Raw genomic sequence first — 6,616 nt, forward strand, 5'->3', positions numbered from 1 at the left:
ACGATGGCGGAAAACCCCCTTCGATGTTGTGCTTCCAAAGACGATGACGGAAACCCCCTTCAACAAAACTTGGGAAGCTTGGAGAAGGGGAGAGGGAGGGGGGGGGGGGGGGGGGGGGGGGGGGGGGGGGGGGGGGGGGGGGGGAATTTTGCGAGAGATGGCGGAGAGGAAGAAGGCAAAGTATGCAGCAAAAACGTGGCATACTCTGCCTTCTTGCCTATTTTAGGTGCCAGGCATTACCGCGGATATTACTGTGCCCATTACCATGTCTATTATCACGGCCGATCATTTCAAACGTGTACATGCGAATCCAAGGTTGCAGAGAGAGGGGGGGGGGGTACAAACCACCCCCTCTACCCTTAGCTATCCATGATTCCATTTTTTAGCCTTTTGAGTTTTTTGAAGATTTTTAAATTTTTATGGATACTTTATTTTGTAGTACTTTTAAATATTTATTAATTGTGTTTTTAAGTTCTCCTTTAGTTCAAAATAAATTTAGCACTCATTGTCATTTATTCTCTTTGAACTTAGCTTTATGTAAAAATTTTAATGGAATTTAGGACTTTTAATTATTTATCTTTTAGGACACATAACTAAATAAACAACATTTCGCATGTGCAAGACATTGACTGAGATGATCGTGGTCCCCCTGGAGGCCCTGAGCGCAATCGTTGGCTCAAGGAAAAACTCCCTTGTCCTTGCATCAAGTGCAAAAGGGCAATCCCTCGCTTGAGGCGCATTGCCTTGGAGCACGTAGAGAACGAAGGGCTTTGGCATCCTCGAAAAAGCGCTCGGAGATATGAGAGCGTGACTCACCCATCGCTTGAGGAGGTGCCCCATTGGTCTATGTTCGGTGGTGGTGCACCGGCACGCAAGGAGATTTGGGTGCACCACATGGTGATCCTCCCGTTGGCTCTACTTCGACAGCTCCTATGGCGTCTCCATCGCACTTTGAGGCAGAGGATGAGCACATGTTCGACATGTGTGAGGAGTTACTAGCTCATGAGCGCGACGTGTGTGAGGAGGATTGTCAGCCCTGCACTAAACGGGCTGTCAAAATGGAGGATAGATTGATGACGAATACCCGAACACCTGTTTACGACGGTGCACGGTACTCGGTGCTCCGAGCATCGTTGGAAGTCCTCAACTTGAAAGCAAAATTCGGTTGGAGTAATGCAAGTGTCGATGCACTACCTCTGTAAGTATGGAATGTGGCTTTTATATACTCTCCACTCGCTTTATGGTGCCGTCTTCTAGCAATTATACTAATACGCATGTTTGTTGTAGTTTGATGGGCAAAATGTTACCAAAAGATCACCACATGATGCCTATAGATTGTCGACGAGCTAGATCGTATGTCATTGCACTTGGAATGGAGTATGAGCGCATCCATGCGTGCACCAACGATTGCATGCTACACCACAATGAGCATGCACATGCTACCTCGTGTCCCGTGTGCAAAGAAGCACGATACAAGACCAAAGTAAGCAGGGTGTACCTATCCCGCAAGGTATTGAGACATTTTCCATTAATTCCTTGCATCCAACACATGTTTAAAAGCAGGCCTACCGTGGAGCTTCTCGCATGGAACGCGAACCATTGCTCAAATGATGGAATGATACGTGTCCCTGCCGATTCACCTACATGGAGGCACATCAAAACTCAATGGCCAGAGTTTGGGTTGGAGCCTCGACACTTGAGGCTTGGGTTAGCAAGTGATGGTGTCAACCCCTTTGGCACTAAGTCTACTTTAGGAGCACCTGGCCTGTGGTGATCGTTAACTACAATATTCCACCATGGGGAAAAACCAAGAAGGGCAATATACTTCTTTCCTTGCTTGTTCCAGGGAAGTACAAATGGTCAAATATTGACGTCTACCTCGAGCCCTGTTGGGGTATAGGCGCCTGTGCCTTGCTCGGCCGCCCAGAGTCTGGGCGCCCACTGACTTGTATACCTTATACATAGCATAATTGTATAGGGGGCTGCTCACTCTATTGATTCTCCCCACCCATATCTGTGTGTCGTGTGTCCCCTTCTCTCTCTCTCACTCTCTGTCTGTGGTGCTCCCCAATCCCCTTCAATTGGTATCAGAGCTATGGTGACCGCGGAGAGCACGACGGCTTTGACAGCTTCGAGATGATAGCTCACTCGCTCTCGACGGTGGAGTTCGATCGTGGAGTTTCACGGAGAGAGATTTTAGCTTGAGGAGCATTGTCTTTGGAGCTTAGGAGCTTGGTGTGGTCCAGCTTGGTCGAGGAGGCGGTTGCGGCTTCCTTGGTGAGAGGAGCTTTTGAGCTCAGTGGAGCTCGTTAGAGAAGTGCTCGGCGGAGGAGAGCTTGACATTTGAGTGCTTGGATGCTGTTGTGGCAGAGCTCTTGTGTTGGAGCTTGCATTGAGAGGACATTGCATCACACAGAGTGGAGCAGGAGCAAGGTCAAGACTGTGTGCAGCTCGTTTTTGCCATTTTCAGGCTCTAAAACGCAGTTTTTTGCGTACCTCCGTCATACAGAGTCAGATCTACATGATCCAGGAGTTTAGGTCAGGGTTTTGGCATGCTCCGGACGCGATGGTGATATCTATTTGCTGAAATTATGCTTTGAATTACAGCAGGTACAGCATCAGGTTTATTTGTGCACTTTCGGGTCCCAAAAACACTGTTTTTGGTATATCTCACACACACGGAGTATTTTCTGCAGCAACCAGCAAATTCATAGGTGTACACAAGTTTTTGGATATGCATTTGTCTAGAGAGCCACTCATGCGAGAGTGAGCTATGTTGCCATGGTCTTGGCGGTTTATGTATGCCATATATGGATTTGTGTATTTGTTTGTGGCTGAGATTATTTGAGATTTGGCTCAATTTATAGAAGAAACTCTGTTGGATTTTATCCCGGTTCTCGCCATAGCTTCTACGTATCCATAGGTTGCTCTTTGATAGTTTAGTGGTTGAGTTTACTCCCACTTTGACAGGTGATTTTCAGTCATCATTTGGTTGGAGTTTGGAATCACTTGTGTATGCCCTTGTGTGTCGTATTTCGCATTGCGCATAGCGACAGATCTTGCAAGGTTTTACGAAATGTTGCTATAGTTATCTAGAAGACATTTGGTCATCGATTGAAAAGTATTTTGGCAGCAATCATCACTCACATGTATGTCATTTGAGGTGCCGTTGAGTGGTACTCCGGCAAGAGCGGGTATGCTCATATGTATGACTTTGTGAGATGATTCCGGCCGAGTTTATTCCCTGATTGGCCATTGTGGCATATATTATTGTCTCTTTGAGGTTTACTGTTGAGATTTTGCTCCAGTTACAAAGGAGACTCTGCCAAAATTTTGTCAGATATTTATGCGCGATTGAGTCATATTGACTTGTGATTTTGTGCAAGGTTTTGCACGGTTATTGGTGCAACTTTGCATCAGGTTTTGAGCCATATTTGCAGACTTTTGTTGATGCGATTCGAGCCAGTTTAGGGCTGATTTGGTTGACATTTGCTACTAATTGTTGGTTGCTCTTTTGCAAGCATTATGGCTGATTTTTCATTTGACTTCCAGCGTGATGGTCTGACACAGTTTGATGGTGCAGTGTTTGTTGCTTGGAAGGAGCATATGCTTGTTGCATTGGCGGATTTGGGGCAGGATAAACCCTTGTGTGGTTTATCAGCGAAGCCCAAGTCTATGTGTGATGATGATTGGCAGGATCTTGATGAGTTAGCAATGTCTACGATTCGTTTGCATCTGGTTGAGTCTGTTGACTGGCAGGTCTCGAGGGAGACTACAACTCATGCTTTATGGCAGAGTTTACATGCTATGTACGCGACATCCATGTCTACAGGGGAGTCTAGTCCCACTTCTATGTCCATGGGAGAGATTGATCCCACACGCAAGTCTCGACGGCATAGAGACTTGACATGTTGGCATTGTGGACATAGAGGGCACATTAGGCGTCGATGTTTCAGGCGTTTGAGACAACGGAGGCGACAGATGCGTGATGCAGATTTGGGCACGACAGATGCTAGTGAGATCAGTACGGTGGTTATTGAGTATGCTTGTGACGGCGATGTCACATTTACATCTAGCTTGTCTTCAGACGATCTTATGTCTACGGATTGCATATCGGATTGCACATTGTCTTCACATTGGTTACTAGATTCAGATGCTACTTTCCATGTCACGTCGCATCGTGAGTGGTTTATCACGTTTTCTAGTGGGAGACTTGGTTGTGTGCACATGGTTGATGGTGTTGTGTATGACATTGAGGGTGCAAGAGACGTATGTTTGTCCTTGCCCAGTGGTATGAGATTTATCGTGCATCATGTGCGTTATGTGCCAGATCTGAGACGGGATTTGATCTCAGTCAGACAGTTACGGGATAGTGGATGTCGGGTATCGCTGCTTGAGCGATCTCTTGTGATGCATTTGGGTTCGCTAGTGATTGCGAGAGGTGCCAGGAGTGGTATAGGTTACCCATTGCATGTGGTTCACGGGAGAGACGGTGTTGTCTCTGTGATCACGCAGCCAGGTAGAGAGCGAGAGAGCAGGTGAGTCTCTTTTGCTTGTGGGTTGCAGGGTACTTTGCATGGAGTGCAGAGTAGTGAGCTCGTCGTGCACACAGTTGGGGCACAACTTGAGCAGTCACACAGAGAGGTGACAGAGTAAGACATGCATGCTTTGCTAGTGACTGAGCAAAGCAGGGAGTCAGTTGTGCGAGATACTTCTATGCAGGATAGACAGGTAGAGCGGTCTTGCTCTAGTGAGTCACGACAGGAGGACGTTGTGCAAGAGTCTATGCATACGGAGTTAGAGCATGAGAGCTCTAGTGAGTCACAGCAGATTGAGTGGTCATGTTTGCAGTGGATGATTGCAGAGGAGGCTGAGACGTCAGCGATTATGCAATCATTCCTTTCTATGCTCGACAGTGAGCATGGGGATATAGTTGTGCAGGATATGTCTTCCAGCAGACACCTAGAGCAGCTGGTTTGCTCTGAGGTTGCACGACAGGTTGATGCGTCTTTTGTGGACAGTCAGGAGATGCATGTGGCTGACACGCCTTGTCAGTCAAAGATGCCTATTGCCAGGGATATATATGTTGATGCATGCTCCGTAGAGCTAGCAGGGCCCGCTAGCATTGCATCGGCATTCGGTGGTCTCATGTATGAGATGTTGATCTTGAGACCGGATATCGCAGCTGCAGTAAGAGCATTTGCAGTTGGGGTTGTCAGTCGTTTGTTGACTGATGATGGCATAGTTCACGAGGGAGATATGCAAGTATTGCGTACATACTTGTAGTACGTGTGCGGTATGTCTGGTGGTATATGGACTTACACGGGAGCAGGACAGCCGGATGCACACGATCACAGCCAGCCAGTGGGCATCGGTTGAGAGCGGTTTTCTCTCACCTTTTGTAGTCTTTAGACTAGGCTCCCTTGCTTAAAGGCACAGTCGCCTTTAAGTGGGAGGTTGTTGCGGTATAGGCGTATGTGCCTTGCCCAGCCGCCTAGAGTCTGGGCGCCCACTGACTTGTATACCTTATACATAGCATAAGTGTATAGGGGGCTGCTCACTCTATTGAGTCTCCCCACCCATATCTGTGTGTCGTGTGTCTCCTTCTCTCTCTCTCACTCTCTGTCTGTGTTGGGGTATAGGCGTCTGTGCCTTACCCGACCGCCCAGAGTCTGGGCGCCCACTGACTTGTATACCTTATACATAGCATAAGTGTATAGGGGCTGCTCACACTATTGAGTCTCCCCACCCATATCTGTGTGTCGTGTGTCTCCTTATCTCTCTCTCACTCTCTGTCTGTGGTGCTCCCCGATCCCCTTCAATTGGTATCAGAGCTATGGTGACCGCGGAGAGCACGACGGCTTTGACAGCTTCGAGACGATAGCTCGCTCGCTCTCGACGGTGGAGTTCGATCGTGGCTTTTCACAGAGAGACATTTTAGCTTGAGGAGCATTGTCTTTGGAGCTTAGGAGCTTGGTGTGGTCAAGCTTGGTCGAGGAGGCGGTTGCGGCTTCCTTGGTGAGAGGAGCTTTTGAGCTCAGTGGAGCTCGTTAGAGAAGTGCTCGGCGGAGGAGAGCTTGACATTTGAGTGCTTGGATGTTGTTGTGGCAGAGCTCTTGTGTTGGAGCTTGCATTGAGAGGACATTGCATCACACAGAGTGGAGCAGGAGAAGGATCAAGACTGTGTGCAGCTCGTTTTTGCCATTTTCGGGCTCTAAAACGCAGTTTTTTGCGTAACTCCGTCATACAGAGTCAGATCTACATGATCCAGGAGTTTAGGTCAAGGTTTTGGCATGCTCCGGACGCGATGGTGATGTCTATTTGCTGAAGTTATGCTTTGAATTACAGCAGGTACAGCAGCAGGTTTATTTGTGCACTTTCAGGTCCCAAAAACACTGTTTTTGGTATATCTCACACACACGGAGTATTTTCTGCAGCAACCAGCAAATTCATAGGTGTACACAAGTTTTTGGATATGCATTTGTCCAGAGAGCCGAGAGTGAGATATGTTGCCATGGTGTTGGCGGTTTATGTATGCCATATATGGATTTGTGTATTTGTTTGTGGTTGAGATTATTTGAGATTTGGCTCAATTTATAGAAGAAACTCTGTTGGA

Source organism: Adiantum capillus-veneris, chromosome 2 (assembly GCF_014529385.1).
Source record: "Adiantum capillus-veneris isolate H3 chromosome 2, ASM1452938v2, whole genome shotgun sequence".
Lineage (NCBI taxonomy): Eukaryota > Viridiplantae > Streptophyta > Polypodiopsida > Polypodiales > Pteridaceae > Adiantum > Adiantum capillus-veneris.